The 17623-nt window shown below is 38.3% G+C and overlaps 1 protein-coding gene across 6 annotated transcripts in view; it reads right to left on the minus strand.

Annotated features, from left to right (window-relative positions):
- The window catches only part of nlgn1 (neuroligin 1), a 406572-nt gene that overhangs the window by 243091 nt on the left and 145858 nt on the right, over nucleotides 1–17623 (minus strand). The window contains exon 1 of one of the 6 annotated variants that reach the window (XM_078945411.1): nucleotides 3874–4433. The exons of the other annotated variants lie outside the window; for them this stretch is intronic. The gene's annotated coding sequence lies outside the window, so the exon portion shown is untranslated. Of the gene's footprint in view, nucleotides 1–3873; nucleotides 4434–17623 lie in introns of those variants that run through there. 6 annotated transcript variants of the gene reach the window in all.

Here is a 17623-nt window from a genome sequence, read left to right on the forward strand (position 1 = left end):
CGCTGGTGTCATTAGAGGAAGATTTCATCGACCCAACTTTAGGGATAAAGGTCGGAGGGTAGCTTTGTCTGCATCACATCTTTCGTACACAAAGAAAACCGTGAAGAGATGAGAACCAAAATCATAAAGCATGAGCATATCTATAAATTTAATCAAAATTAGAACAAAAATGTAATGCTGCCTTACACCGATCACGATTTGTGCATCAGGGATGTCCAGCTTCAACGTTAAATCAAATGTGATCTAAAGTCCAGAGTTTATAAATCTGAACTTTGGCAAGGTTGACACGTCTCGTCAACCAATCCAGGACTCAGCCTTTGGCAAGACATATTCAGTGACTCGATAAGTGCTAGGAGTCCAAATCCAACATGGAGGAGCGTTCTCCCCCTAAACTTCTATCCATTTTTTAACCTGCTATATCTATTGGGGTCAAGGGGTTGCCAGAGCCCATCCCTGCTACTGCTGGGCGAGGGCAGGGTAAACCCTGGTCGCCAGACCCTTAGGGTTTAACACCAGTCCCCAGGAGGTCGGTTTGCAGGTACAAAAGTGCAGCTGCAGCATGGGGAGGCAGCCTGCTCGGGCCTACTGAAACTTTATATTTATCTTATTTTCATCGAGAAAATAATAAAAAGAATCTTCAGATTTTATTTTTATTATCCCTCTATGGACTTATGCAGGACAGCAAGTCTTCAAACTAGGTCACAGAGACAAAAACACAGTGTCAACAACATTTAGACGCAGTTCCCAAAGCAGAAGTAAAGCTCACCAAACTGGGAGAGTCTCTGAATGATCTCATGAACCCAGACATAGACACGGGATACTTGATCATTTTTCTTGAACTTTTTATACAAATAAACCTGATCTCTCAAACTTTTCCGTGTTTTCAATGCACTGTAAATGAGATCCACACAGACACCACTAGAGATCAGGCCAAAATCATCTGGCGTTCTCTCCACCCACACGCGTCTGGGACCTCAAGCTTATTAACACGCAACGACAAACATGTCATTGCTCGACTGGTTGCTGGTGAGCAACGAATTGGCCGCGCCTGACGTGAGTTTGACGCCCAAATTGCTGTGAACGCAGCATAAATTATTACAGGTGGCCCTGGTCCATTGGTTGGGCGGTCGACCTCTGATCGGAAGATTGCAGGTTCGATTCATGCCTTGCTTGCCCATGTGTCGAAATGTCCTTGGACAAGACACTGAACCCCAGCCTGCCTCTGGTGGGAGATTGGCGCCAGTGTTCTGCAGCGGAGCCGCCATCAGTGTGTGAATGGGACTGTGACTGTAAAGCGCTTTCTGCCTTTGAGTAAGGTAGAAAGATATAGTGCTATATAAGTATACGCCATTTACCATAAATGTTATACTACATACAGTACAGAGCAAAAGTTTGGACACACCTTCTTATTCAAATATTCATTTGGTGTGTCCAAACTTTTGGTCTGAACTGTATGTCCACATAAAGGCATGGGGCTGTGAGCCAGCAGGAGAGCATGTAAACAGATGGATGATGGGAAGTGGAGACAGGCTTACTATGCACCAACAGTAATGCCTACAACTACTGCCAATCTACAAAAATTATGTCCTGTAAACAACACATTTTTTTTTATGTTGGCTATAATCAGAATCATCAGAATAAAAGGCTACTTGAAAAGCTTTCACATCAGACCAAAAGACAATGGGAGTGGGATGGTAAACAGTCCAAGTAAAGCATAACTCCCACCTGCAGGACAGGACCTGACCCAACTGTAGACCATACTGGATAATCCCACTCACTCTTCCAGCCCGTCAAGAAGGAATTCATGGTTTACAGTATCAAAAACTGCACTCTAATAACTATTTTCGGTGCAAACTTTTTCCAGCAGCAGGTGTGATATGAGTGACAAAGGTTTCAGCAAAAATGAAAGGAATGGTGAACATGGACGTGGGACCAGCCATGTTATTTAGTTTTGAGACATTGGCAGTGAGAAAAAGACAGGGTGCAAAGCTGGAGAAGGCTATTTTTGGGAGTGACAAAGGTGGAGAGGATCAAAAATGAATACATATGTGTATGGGTGTTATACCTGCTGCAGCAAATCCAATATTTAAATTAAAATGTGTTACGATTACACAGGAAAAAACAGGAATGTGCTTTTGTAAACTGTTACAAACATTGATGTAAGACCAGTGGATTCTTTTATTTATTCATTTATTTTTTTTAGGCAGACTCCAGGGACCATCCCTTTATTAAAGAATCACACATCTGGCAAAAACAGCTTTATAATAATTCTTGTTAAACAGAATAGAAAGTTATTTCCATTTTAAATAGTAATGCATTTATGAAGAATGTACATTTGTGAGATAAGCAGCATATGTGGGTTGCACCTATTGTAGTAGGAGAAAGTGTCAAATATTTTTGCCAGTAGTAACGATGATAATACTATTCATCGTTGGAATTTGTTTATTTTGAGCGATCAGATTTGATCACATTCACTAACCTAAAATCAACCCGTGATATCTTTAGCCAAAACTTCAACCGGTGTCACTCAGAGATAAATATCTACGGTAGGTACTGAATAGTGCAGGTGAAATTTTGCAGATTCCTTGTTTTTCTTTCAAGATAATCAAATGTGAATTAAATATGTGTACAAACAAATAAGTAAACAAGAATTAATGTCAAATCCATTCACATTTTAGTTTCCTAAAGTTCACCCCACTGTTGTTTTTCCACATCAAAATAATCCAAAGGGAACATTATTAGAACATTCTAGCACACTGCATGGTCACATGTCTTTGTTAAATTCAAAGTGTTTTCTCACATTGGACTGGAATGATGGACTGATTCTTTTTTAGTTGTTTTTTACATTAGAGTAAAATAAACCTACTGTACCTCAATCCAACTGGGATTTTTCAATTCTGATCATTGATTTATTTCATTTTGAAACAATTTTATAATGGTATACTTTTGGCAAATTGCCTCAGATGGATCGATTTGTTTGGATCGTGTGAATATGAATCAATCCATCAATTGCGTCGATTAATCGTTACACCCCTAGTAAATAAGACCTAATCAAAGAGACAACATTGTTTTTAATTCCTAAATCGACTCTGTATTTTCATTTAGGTTGTGAAGTTGAACAGTTAACCCTTGAACACCGGAGATGTAACTGATGACACCTAAGGAACACATGATCTTCGACATACCGTAAGTCTCTGACTGTTTACCCGACCAATGTGAATCGGCTGATTCTGATGTGCAACACATTACTACCTTAAAGTGTTGCATAACAGCATTGATTGCATAATAAGCACTTAACTAATGTGTTGCATATCATCCTTTTCTACAGAACCTGCTGGAATTATGTCCATTCTGTGAACAGTTTAAGAGTTATGGAGGTTGAAAGAACGTCTTGAAGGGTTAAAGATTTGAGTCAGTGTTGACTCACGGACTGCAGCAGTAAGCCATCAGTGGTGACTTTATGAATGCCACCTTGAACCAGATGGCTTTTGTTTTTAAAAAGGCTTTAATCTGGCAGCCAAAGGGTTTAGGGTTTACTAAAACATATGGCACAAGGATGGCTGGTTTGAAAAAAAAATACAAAAAGAATGGAGAGAATTAAATGAGGAATTAAATGGATTTAAACGATCCAGCTCTTCTGTGGATGGCACATTTGCTGTCTTTACAGTGACATCTTTTGACTGAGGGGTTAGTGGGCATCAGAGCAGACAAGACAGTTGCATGACAGCTCAGATTACACACACACACCTAGACACACACACACACACACACACACACACACACACACAGTGCAATGAGGAGAGAGGAAGACATCATCCAGAAATCACATGTCAATTCTAAATTGCCTGGTGACAAGCAGGTCCTGACACTGACCTTCGCCCCCTCCCTGCCGCCGTGACACGCTCGTTTCCAGGGCTCCTGCATAGACGCCGCTGAGGTCTCAGCTGCCATCAGCTCTGATTGGGAACATGAACGCTTCCTCCTATCTGACTTTCTTTGACTTTAATAACGGCGATTTTTATTTTTAACTCCTCATCATTTGTGCTTTCCAGCCAATCCTCAACCGACTGCTCCTTTGTCTTCTTTCAAACGAGCCACAGTGACTGAGCAACAGCACGGCAGTGGCAGTGCTTCCGGAATGAGACAAAGGTCCAATTTAGAAGGAAACGCAGTAACAGAACTATGCCCAGGACTCGATCAGAGGCAACATGCTTACAATTACTGGCACCCATGGGTAGTGAAGAAGCAAAAAGCCCTATTCTTATTAATAAATCTTTTTCATCTTTGAGAAGGGGAACCGAATGGAAACAGAGATGGAGGAACACAAAACACTGAAGCAGCCAGATAAAATATGGCAAAGCCAGCAGAATGAAACTAAACACAAGATCAGGGAAAGTATACTGTTAAAGTGCAGCACCACATCTAACAAATAGGTATGATAAAATTGTAATAAACTACTCGAGTTGCTCATATTTTTCAAATGAAAGAGATTTTTCTTTCGGTGTCTATAAGGGGGCTGCAACAGCAGTTAATAGCAATTGTTTTTTTGAGATTTATTTTCTCCATTCAATGAAACAAATAGTACATTTAAACTTAATTCTAAGTTTTGGAATTTGATTTGCAATTTGAATTTTTCCCTTTCATTTGTTAGTATCTCTCCATGCACACCGACAGCCTCCCCTGCAAACCAATGAAACCGCATCAATTCAGAAACACACAACTTAAGACACACATACACTAAACCCCCAGGCTTTCCCCTCTTCTGGATGAGGTAATTATTGCGTGGAGAGTCCGAGTATCGATCGTGCATTTCGCAGCAGAGCTATCCATACATACAAACTGCTTTCTGTATGCATCAGTCAAGGCCGGCATTGGCATAGAGACACACTAGCTTAATCAATCACCGATGCACATTTAAAAAGGGAGCTAACAGAGCATATGGCTCAATGAGCCAAATAGGTAATCTACAACTGACCTTGGATAAAATCCCCACAGGATGGAAACTATAAATACAGAATCCATTCTCCAAGGTAAAGTGGGAGCCCACTGCACTCCAACAAAAAACTGATGAGCAGGAAGCAGCAGAGTCCTGTAAGACTGCGTTATGAAGCCGTGCAGATGAGTTCATGCGTCTGAAAACAGACTTTATCTGTCTAATAAAAGTCCAAGAAAGACACAAATATTGACTCTTCTTTTTTCTTTCACCGAGTGTCTGCAGTAAGACCCAATATGAACAAACTGATAGCTAACTGATGGAGAAAGAAAAATGAATCACTCCAGCCTACACTTCTCCCTTTCAAATTGGCTTAGCTTTTTACCTTTTCTTTAAAGCTAGTGTTATTTAGTCAGAAAAATATATTTAGAATAGCATTGATCAGGAGGCAGCATTGTAAAATAATGTCTTTTCTCATTTATTTGGTAAAAAGAAGCCCTAAAGAGAGAAAATAACTACCATTCTACAGTAACTTGTTAAGATCCAACAATAAAATCTGATTGTTGCTCCTCCGTGACTTCAGTCTCATATTATAAAAGAAGGAATTTAGTTTATTCATTGTTAGTCTTAAGGTCTGAATGCAGTATTTTAATCAGATTGCACTTTTGGACTTTCACTCATCTTTTCCAAGCACTTTTAAATATTTTTCTCCTTTTGTTTTAACTGTTTTTCATTTTGCTGCAAATTTGTTGTATTATTTTTCCGCAACCATGTTTCACTTGTCATGAGCTTCAGCTGTATTACAGATTTTTTATGCATTCTTTTTAATGAATAAAGTTAAAAATCCAACATCATTGTCATGTTGTTGTAAACATCTTTTTAACTCTATAAGTAATCACATTGTCATATGAATGACAATGTGATTACTTATAGAGTCCAAGCCTCTTTTTTAACTAAAAAATAAATTTACACAAACATTATTACCATTCTTACAAGAAATAAACACATGCGCCGAAAACAATTATGGTCAAAACACAAAATAAATGACTCATGATAAAATTATTGTGTGCCTAAGGGAATATATTATCATATAAGGCTCAAAAATAGCATAATATAGGGCCTTTAACCCCTTGATGCCAGAATTAATTTCCAGGTACGAAAAAATAAATAAATAAATGAAACACTTGCATTTTTGCTTTCAAGTTAAGCAATTTAAGTGGTTTGCTACACATGTGCATCCATACATGCACATATGTGCATCCATACATGCACATATGTGCATCCATACATGCACATATGTGCATCCATACATGCACATATGTGCATCCATACATGCACATATGTGCATCCATACATGCACATATGTGCATCCATACATGCACATATGTGCATCCATACATGCACATATGTGCATCCATACATGCACATATGTGCATCCATACATGCACATATGTGCATCCATAAGACATTCCTGTTGTCCAAAGTTTGCATCTGATCATTAATAAAACAGTCTACATTGATTTTCATCCATGTTTTAGCCAAAGGAAATGTGAGATAAAAAAGGAAGCATTGTTTTATTTATGTGTTTCTTTGTATGCTTTCTATAGAAATTTATTGAATGAGCTAATTGTCTATACATACATTTTTCATCTAAAAAAATGGTTGATACTGAATAAAGACAGGTTCTAGCTGTACTTTGTCTTGACATTTTAAGCATGTGTGCTGAATATTGGCTGCACAAACAACAAGAAGGGCCAACATAAAGTGATTCATGAAAGCTGCTGTGAAGCAGAGAGCAAAGCTGGCATTTATTCAGATGACTGCCAACCTCACGTATATGTGGAGTCAGGGGAAAAAGCTGAAAAGAAGAAAAAAGTGTTGGATAAAAAGGAAATGCGTCCCATGTGAAACTCAGAACATTATAAAAAGAATTTGTGTATCAGGGATGATGTAGTCATTTTCAGATCACCATGCACTTTGACTGTGGATTATGATGCAAGATTAGACAGATGTCATGCATTTTACTAAATAAAAAGCGTGTTTAAACAAGTGTAACAGCCTATGATCAAAGACATGAGTAAAATATCAAATCAGGCATCAAATAAATAAACAGTTTAGAAAGCTATAGTGCTGAGATGCCGTCTGGATGGTTGCAGAAATCTTGGACATGGAAGAGGATACAAAAAAGACTCAATGTGACAAAGTTGTACGTGAAAAATTGAACCAGATTAAACATTGATGTTATGTATTAACCATTAATTTGCCTTTCATCCATCCATTCCTATTTTTGTCTGATTATTACGTTCATGTTGGTGTAGAGCTGGATTGGAGGCAACCTTTGATATTTTGCTTAATTTCTTCAGACGGACAGACATGCCTTTGTTGTCACTGTCTACTTGGAGTAATCACCATTCCAGTGTAAAAAGAAATCTAACAAAGTATCATATAAAACAATCTTTTCTGTAATTTATAATGTTTTTGTTGTTGTTGTCGATGTTGTCGTTCTTTGCTGCATACCAATTTTATTAGACATTTATTGAAGATTAGTTGTTAATTTGATACTACATATATATATATATATATATATATATATATATATATATATATATATATATATATATATATATATATATGTATGTATTTTTTTTTACTTGCCATCTGAGAGTCAATCAAGGATGACACATACAGTTTGCAAATTGCAAATACTTTTCTTTACCTGTACAAGAAGAGCAAAAATTACTGTTTTGCCCTGATTTTTAAAGGTTTTTGTGCATGAAAGCTCCTTCCCCTCCAGTATCCATGCCCCCTGCACTCTTCCCCTCCAAGCTGCTGCCTTCTGTGGCTGCTGGCATTGAAAACATTTGTTGTTTGAGCTTGAGGACTAAAAAAAATAGAAAAGCAAAAGAAAATAGCATTTCTAAAAATCAACTCAAAAATCAACAACACATTGGTAGGGTTTTGAGAAAAAAGAAAATTGAAACAAACATAACTGTGACTTGTAATTTATATTTATTGTTAGAAATCATTTTGCAAAGAAGCCAGAAGTAAACAAAATCTGATATTTTAGATGCATCTCATGTTATTTTATTAACAAAAAACCCAAAAAAAGAGAGTTTCTAAAAACAACTCTCTTTTGCCTTTTGGCTGCTCAGTTTTGGGGGTCACAACAGCAAAACTCCTCAGCAAACATGTTCCTCTTCACTTGCACCAACCATCCTCACATGCCCCCGTTCACTATGTCCTTTACCCTCCTCTTTGATCCTCCTCTTGATCTCTTTCTTATTTTTTTTCAACCTCAGCTTCCTTTTACCAACATCATCACTGTTCCTACTCTGAATGTGTCCAAATGATCTCAATCTGCTACCCGGCATTTATCTCCAAAAATTGATCTGATCCTCTGATGGATTCATTCTTGATTCTATACATCCTCATCGCTCCCAAAGAGAACCTCATCTTCATCTCTGCTTCTTCCAGCTCTGCTTCCTGTCCCTGACACTGTCTCAGGTTTAGCCAGTAATTAATGGTCTTTCGTACTTTCATCTTAGGCCAGCACCAGAAATCCGGGACATTGACAAATTGTGTGACTAGTTTGCAAAGAAGCAAAAAGTGGTTCACCTTTATGTCTCGTTCATTTGAAAATCTTTAATAATCATCCAACTACCAAACATATAAATGATAGTTCCTCTAAAATAAAAGCAAGTCCAGTTGTAGTTTAGAAGGAAACACCAAAGATCTGGCATGACACAAGTCAATGCAGTAGAGAGCACACACTCATGCCACAGTTAAGCATTTGAGCTGCAGATCAACTGGAGGTACAATCAAGAGCATTTTTACACTTGATTCAAAGAAATGTTCTTTTTTTTTACAAATGAACTTCAGTGTGCAGCATCTTAACAAGAGACAAGACAGCAGTCGCCAGTCAAAACAAGATAATTGTAATAAATGGAACATCAGAAACAATGTGAAGTCCAACAAATTTCATCGACTTGTTGATAAAAATAAAAATAAACAAATTACTTATGTTTGTGCGTTCAATTGGATGCTAGATCAAAGTAAATTTGGAGCCTAAGTGCTTTGATACAAATTTCAGCCGCTAAGCCGCAAAGGGTTAAAAGTTTGCAGCTTTAAAAACTCCATTCTAGCACAAAGGAGCAGCAGAATCCTAGGAGTTTTACAGCAAAAGCGTCAGTGGTGCTTCCCTTACAAACCAAATTCAATGCAGTGTTTCTAGTCATGATATGGTAGAATCTCTGAGAACTGGCGGGGTGAGTGGTTTACATAACTAAAGTTACTGCAGAAATAACTCATGTCTCATTACAAACAAAATTCAATTTTCAGAAAAAAAGGCATCAGTCCCTGTTTTGGTGGGTGGTTTTACTAATATTTCCCCTCCTTCATGCTATGTTCACACCAAGCATCTTGATCACATGCACAGCATAAGGTGTTCACATCGGACTATTGCTATCAAATACTAGCATATGTTCGCTACCTCAAGTCGGAAGAGGCTTGGTGTGAAATGTTGAAGCGAAATCTCACAAATCTTTTTCCAGGATTTTTCTTTCATAGCTCTATTTGATATATGAAAGACAGTTATATAATTCCAGCCTGGCAAAAACCACAGTCATTACTGGTCATTTGCTCTCTATGATCAATTGATCAACAGTTCCTTGAATTCAAAGGGATGCCATCCATGCGTCACAATCAAATCTAAGTCTCTGATTGCTCAAAGTTCAACTTGGTGTCACTTTCAACACGGGTTCAGAGAACATGCGTTTTGTACATAAAGCCTGAAAACGGCCGTAGAAATTTGCATAGTGTCGCGTGTTTTGAACGGGGATGCCCAAAATGTGCACCTACACGTGTTTACATAGACTTTTCATTGGAAGTGGTCGGTTGAGTGTGCATTGCTGAGGGTTGTGTGATTGTGGCATAGCAGTGTACAATCTTACTTTTTTTTCAAATTTATTTAGCGCCACTCCCACCTCACTTATCATTCTTTTAAACATGACAATACATTTGCATGTAGAGTTTGATGGGTCAGTATTAAGCTGCATTTCCACAGATGACCACTGGGGGCAAAATGCAGAGCTTGCTTTATTTTTTTATTTTTTTAAGTTAGAACTTTTTAACTTCCATGCAAACCCTATTTTAAAAAGGCTAGTTGGATAAAAAATATAAAAATAGGTACAGTGTGTGTCAAAGCTTATTATTATTAGTTGTATTATTACAACTTAAATTGTTGTGTTTTTTGGGAGAGGAGTTGATTTGTGGGCAGGTAGAGTCAAGGGTGGATTAAGAAATGCTTTCACGTTACTTTGCTCTGCTTAATTAACCTTTTTTGGCACATTGTTCATTTGGGGGTAACAATCTTCAGTAAACGTGCCTGCTCCACTTTTTCCTGTGGGTGATGTTGGTGATTATCCATCCAGCGAATATGTCTATACATGTTCCTCTGAGAACAAATAGAATCCATAACGCAACGGTTTTCACTGCAGGCCAACAAGTAATAGACTGGGAGGTTGCTGTTAGAGAGGGTTTGCCCCGCTGTAAAAGTCATGTCCAGTGGTTTGCCCTCAGCCTCCAGTCCATCACTTCGCAGCTTCGAGCTGCACAAAGTGCATGAGAAGCGCTATTTTATAAATAAAGTTTGATTTGATTTGATTTGATCACTGATCAACCAACAGCTGCAGTGTCATCAGAGTGTGTCAGGTGTTTCAGCACAAATAAGATTGAAGAGAGTACAGCCCCAGAGGAGTGTGTGCTGCTGACCACAACCCTAAAGTCTCAAAAATCGTACAGTAGCTTTCTAACCTCAGTGGATATCAGATCGTACGACATTCCATACAGTACGGCCTTCTGTACTATGATTAGAAGGCCATGTCACACAGCCACTACATACATTTTGCACATGAAACTTTCACAGATGTATCATGAATGAACCACGTTAAAACTACAGAAGAAGTATGAATAAAGATCACTTAATCAACACATGAACCGTGCATGATTATTGAGCTGTTTGTGTGCAATTCATTAGTGACCTCAGCGTAATTTACATGATTTTAATGCGATATGTGTGCCGCATATGCAATATAAAAGTTATACATCGGTGGTACGTGTGTAAAAAATTATGTCAGACATACGTCATTAGTGGAATGGTTGTGGAAAGCCACACATTTGCATTTCGTAAAAATCTCCCACAATTGCATAATATTTACGTAATATGTATATGAAAATAGGTATAAACTGGATAATTTTCAAATGACCTGAAATTTTTAACTGCTCAAAACCAAATTCACATAAAGACCTGTCGGTCGAAGCCCTCGATGGACATCTACGCACATTGACAAATGCAAGAAACACTTATGAATTAGGAATATTCGGCATTTTTCACGAAAGACCAACATTTTATGTGTGGAAATGCAAAATGTACGTAGTGGCTGTGTGACACGGCCTAGAGAAGGCGTGTAGGTTCAAGCATGATGTCTCTGTGTGTCGGCGTGTTGCATTGTGTTGAAATATGTCTTGATCTTGAGAAAAAATAGAAGCAAATTTGAAGATTATAAAAAGTAGGCTGCTGCCACCACTCATGAGACATGACAGTCAGACATTACTACGATTGAACCCTGACTGCTGTGGATCAGTGGGCAGTGTTGTGTCAGGGGACTACATCTCTAATCCAAAGAGATAACTGTTTTTTTCTTCTTTTCCTTTTTTTTCTTTTTGTTAACTGACTCATTTTGACCAACAATGTCAGCTAATGGGCCGGTGGCCAGTCCATTTATCAGGGAGTCAAGCTGTTTTTGGACCAAGCTTTCTCTCTTCATGCAGAAAGACACGTCAGCTCTGCTCTGTGTTCACACACTGCACTGTAAAATACGGCATGACAGCAGCTGCAGAGGTTTTAAACCCAAGAGTGTGACCCTACTTACACAAGAAAGAAATATGGGTTTTGACTTGTGGCTTTAAGGCAAGATTCAGCAGAAGTGGTGTTTCGGTTTCACTGCAGTAGAAATGGCTCAAGAGGAAGTCATTCTTGTATTAAAAAGATGTTTACAACAATGTTTGAAACTGTCTATCTTCACCTGCATTAGAATAATAAGGACAAATCCTATTTCCTGTTCAGTCATTACATCGTAATAGAACTCAGATTCATGTCCACAAGTTTCAGTTGTATTTATGTCTGAGGTGAGAGTCTCAAAAATTACCATCAAAGTAAATGAAGAGCGCTCTTAAATCCTGTCGCAGTGAGAAATGGCAGTGCAAAGACGAGCACTGACTCATGCTTTCAGCTGCTGACCTCTGCAATTTTGTCTGCTCCAATTCTGGCACATTAGACGGGCGGCCACAAAAACATATGGAACTAGTGTGCACTTTACTAAGACCGTGGCTGATTTTCACTAACACTTCATAAAACGGGGAGGACACTCCATCAGAGCTGTTTGATACACAAACTTCCATTTCCACAGAATAATGCTTCGTTCACACCGGGCATGTGCCGCGGGTTCAGGAACGCCCGTTTAGTTCATGGGGTTCAAACTGGACAAGAAAGGAGGGGCATCTCTTTTTACTGTTAGCGCATGTCTGTCACCTACAGTTGAAAGAGACTTGGTGCGAAATGTTGCAATCCAAGTTTTGCAAATCTTTCTGGGCCGGATCCGAATTGCTTCCCTACCTCTCTGGTTCCTCCCTATTGCTCCAGTTGTAGGGTCATTTGAAGCGGTAGCAGGAGGAGCCATAGTGTCTTAAAACGGTTTGTCCCTCCGCCGGTAGGGTGATCTGCATTTCTTTACTTTGCTCTGAAGCACAGGAGTTTACACTTAAATTTAAGTAGTGTTTGTTTGTTTTTATTTTGCATGACTTTTTAAAGTTATAAAACCGATGCTACATATTTTCCGAGCATGAGCAGCTACATTGATGGCCAGTAACTGTCATCAAACTATCATTTGAAGGCTTTTTTTTTTCTTTGACTCTTCATTGAAAGTGGTCACTTGAAAGCCCCCTGCTGAAGGTGGATTGAAGGTAGAAGGTCGAAAGTAAGACTATCTGGATCCACCACATGCATCAGCACCACGAGAATCAGGCACCATGTTTGAGTGTAAAAGCAACTTCATCCGAATCGTGCTGTCCCCGCTGCGTTACATGACGTAAAAGAGATCCTAAAAGGAAACCCAGGGGTCTGTGGTGACAAAACTAATTAGTGTAAAAACAAATCCACATGCAGCTGAATGTTAATGAATCCCCCGCTCGTTTTCTGCTGCCACAACCGTCTCCTTCCTGTCTCCACTAGAAGCAGATGGATAAAGAGACAGACAGGGAGCAGACCACCATGTTCTCATTTTAGGATACAAAAGAAATGCCTTTAAAGCAGATTACAACTTTAAGGCTTCTGACTGATAGTCACATTTAAGTCCTTTTTTCTTTTTGCAGCATTAAATCTTGCTGTTGAAAAGCACACACATCCACTAGTGTTTTTTTTTTCTGCACAAGAGGAGGAGGGGGGAACTGGAACATGAAGACCGAAGCAGACATTCTGTCCCAGCTTTGATCTGAGTATAATGGCAACTATATTTGTGGTTCTTCGGCAGGAACAGGATAATGCAATGAACTCAAAACATTTAATTATTTAGAGGCAGTGTAAAATGCTCAATACAACCTGTTCAGACTGAAGGCCTCATAAAAACGCTTCCTAAAACCCGAGGGTCTGAGGAAACACTGAAACATTTAATAGATCTGCTTCAAGAGATACAAAATGCAATTATTTCAGTTTTTTTAAACACAAAGACCCTCACAGTATTTCTCATTATTTCAATATTTACATTTACTGTCCATTTGTAAAACATTGTTAAAGGCTTCACTGCAAGTCTTATTTTCTATCTTGCAAAAAAAATAATCTTCTCAAAAAAATTTCAATTTGATAAGATTGTTTTTTTAATAGGAAAAACTGGTAAGAAGATTTATCTTGTCCCACTGGCAGATGACTTTTGCTCATTATAAGGGCCCACATCATGAGCTTTTTCGAGCGTTTAAGTGTATTTCTCCCAATACATGAGTGGGTCGTCACATTCTGACGTCACAAAGTGAGGAACAGCCCCTTCCATGAAGAAACTGGTATGCCAGCACCGACCACAGGCTGACACACACCCACTTTCTCCATGGAGCTAGCGATGTCTGGCATAAAGCTTTAATTCTATAACCACAATATGCATATCCATCTTTGCAAAAGTTTGGATGTTGTTTGTTTTCCTGGATGAAACGCAGACACGCTGCCGAGGCCGATTCTAGGCTGACATCATGAAATGGGCAGCACCCACACAGAGTGAAAGGCGGTGCACCTCAGAGATCGAGTCATCTGACTTCTGGATAGGAAAATAAACTACAAAAATTACTAATACTTCATAAAATATTGTTCTTCAGTGCCCCAAAGGTAACATATTATCATAATAATACCGATACGAAGCCCATTGAGACGACTGTTGTTGCGAATTTGGGCCATACAAATAAAATTGAATTGAATTGAATTGAATAAATATGGAAATAGCTTACTATGAAAGGCCTAAGAAAAGCATAATATAAACCTTTTAAGGAGGATTGCTTTTAATTTGAAGAATTTTTAAATAGCTTTTTTAAAATGTACTTTTATTTATCCCACAATGGGGAAATTGTTCTCTGCACTTTAACCCATCCCCTAGGGGGAGCGGTGAGCTGCAGACTAGCCGCGCTCGGGGGGCGACAGCTGGCTGCCACCCAATTTATAGGGGAACTGTAGATTTGAGAGTTACTTCTCTGCTTGATTTGAGGTGTTCAGTAAAATGTCTTAGCTTCCTTCTCCTGTTCGGGGTAAAGCAACTCTGCAGATAAATATATATATATATATATATATATATATATATATATATATATATATATATATATATATATGTTTGTGGTCACAAGCTGGAATTTGCTACTCAACAATAGATTTTTTGATATCCTGACTGCATCAGCAACTGCAAATGCCTGCTTGTCAAAAATGGTCATGTAACCAACTTGTACGCTTTGACCTTATTCTTGCAGAGACCTTGTGGCGAGGACACTGAATTTCATAGTTGTGTTTTACATTTTGGACAGAACAATCTTCTGGCCTTTTTAGCCCCTTCTATTGATCAGAAGCATTTCTGTTAATCGATCTGTGGCAAAGATTAGCTTAAGAGTTGCAGGATGCTGCTTTTATTGAAAGGACAGCAAAGCTTTTGCAGCAGCAAAATTCTCAGCACAGACCACAGTGTGGTTGCTGATCCATACACCCTGCAGCCACATTCAAACAGTTAGTCATCCACTTGGAAGGTTTTCTTTGTTCGTTTGTTTGCAATAGTAACTAAAGCCGTAATTAAATGTACAATTAAAAGCAGGGTTATGTAAACTTTAGTGTGTACGATCTATGGCTGGCTAGTGGTTTCTATTAAGTTTATATGAGTTCACAGAAATTACAGTCTTTACAAATTTTGCTGCTTAGCAAGCAGTACTCTAAAGTACTTTAATATCAAACGCTTTAGTATACATTGTTGGAAAGTGAATAAATCAAGAATTTCTATTGTAAAAGAAGGATGAAAATGGGTGGGACTAAGCACAGATGAACTATGGTGAGAAAAATGACTGCAGACTTCTGAAGCCAGACAAAGTGGTATTCCTGCTGGTTAAAGCTGCCCACCACAGAATTCACAGACTAGCTGCAGACCAGATGATGGTACTAAATGAAGGACAGTGTGCCAAGCTGCACACAGAGATAGGAATCAAACATTGAGAATGTATAGCTTAGCTTGTGGATCGTGGGTTGAGATTGTCTGATTGACTCTGTAACTTTGAATTGTTTTGACTTTACAGTTTGACCAAATCGTTACACTCTTAAAGCACTTGGGGTTGTTTTGTTCAACCCAATTCTTGGGGTTATTCATGTTGAAATATATGTTTGGGTTACTTTTTGGAGCAATACATTTTTGTTTTATTATAGTGGTTTCATTTTAACCCAGTTTCTGCTTTTTTCTCTGAGTTTTTATTTTTATTTTAAATAATGCAGTTAGTCATAGGTCAAGTTAGTCTTATTCAGAACTGCTTTTCTACCACTCTGGCTCCTCCCTACTGCATTTGAAGATCTTTGAAGATAGTGGTGTATGAAAGTGCTTTTCAAGGAGCCGTAGCAACTTAGGGCTGGCTATCCGTCCGCCAGGGTGATGAAAAACGTGTTTCTTCACATAGGTGTGCTCTGAAGCACAGAAGTTTACACTTAAATGTAAGTTAACCAATGTTATGTATTTTCTAGGGATGTAACAATTAATAATGAATAAATTTATATTCTTAGGATCGAGCCAACTTGATCTGTCAGAGGCATAATGGAATCAAATCGACCTTCACTGTTAAAAAGTTGTTTCAAAATTAGATAAACTGATCATGAACCAAAACTGTAAAATACCATTTGGATTGAGACACGGTAAAGTTTTTTTACTATAACTTAAAAACGACCAAGTCCCTCACAGCGGACAAAACGTGTCAGCAGCATAAAATGATCAGTCCATCATTCTAGTCCAATGTGTGGAAACACTTTGAATTTAGCAAAGACATGTGACCATTCCTTGTGCTAAAATGTTCTAAGAATGTTCCCTTTAGATTATTTGGATGTATAAAAACAACAGCCGGCTGAACTTTATCAAAATAAAATGTAAATGGTTTAGACATTAATTCTCGTTTACTTGTTTGTTTACTCACATTTTATTTACACTTGATAATCTTGCAGGAAATCTAAGGAACCTCACCTGCACTGTTCAGTATCAGGTATTTATATCTGAGTCACATTGGTTGAATTTGTGGCAAAAGATGATCTGGATCCATTTTAGGTTGGTGGATCAGATCGAATCAGATCATTTGAGAGGAACCAAAACGAAAAGCGAATCAAATCAGCAACCACAAACTTTGAATTGAATGAAATCGTTGTTTAAATTGGATCGTTACGCCCCTTGTATTTAGCTCACCAGTGACTATTGATAACGTCATCGAGTGGTAGTAAGACCCGGATCTGAAGACACCTTCTTTTCCATATCTCTCCATTTGGAGGGAAACATGAATAGGGAGAAGCTGTCAGGGTAGGGAAGAAATTCAGATTTGGCTTTAGTCCCATTTCTAACCTCAGAGTTGGGTTAAAAACAACCAAACTTGGGTTATTTTTACCTCTGGAGTTTTTAGTGCGTAGGTTTATAATGCACATTTGTGTTTAAATAGACTTGTTTTGATGTTTACCATACATGACTTGCGTCCATCATGTGCCCTGCCTGTTTGGCTGAAACTAGGTGCTCTTTTTAATGCAATAAATGACTTTGTCCATAAAGGTTTTTCTTTCGTCAGTAATGTTCAATAACAGTGTTGCAAGTAGTTGGAAAACGGCAACATTTGTTCAGTAGCTGTTGGAAAAAACTGCTTGCCATCTTGCTCTGGGCATTTTTACAATAAATGTATTAGAAGCTGGAGGAAACTTGTCTGCTATAGTTGAAATGTTCAGAATTTGGAATCACTTCACCTGTTAAAGGTGTTTATTTACTTAATCACGCAAGTCAATTGAGAACCACTTATTATTTGCAATGATGACTTGAACCTGTGCAGCATATTTTTGGACTCTGAAAGGTGCCAAGAGAAACTCCACCTAGAAAGGACCCAGCTTGGATT

Source organism: Oryzias latipes, chromosome 4 (genome assembly GCF_053564925.1).
Source record: "Oryzias latipes strain Hd-rR chromosome 4, Olatipes_Hd-rR_3.1".
NCBI lineage: Eukaryota > Metazoa > Chordata > Actinopteri > Beloniformes > Adrianichthyidae > Oryzias > Oryzias latipes.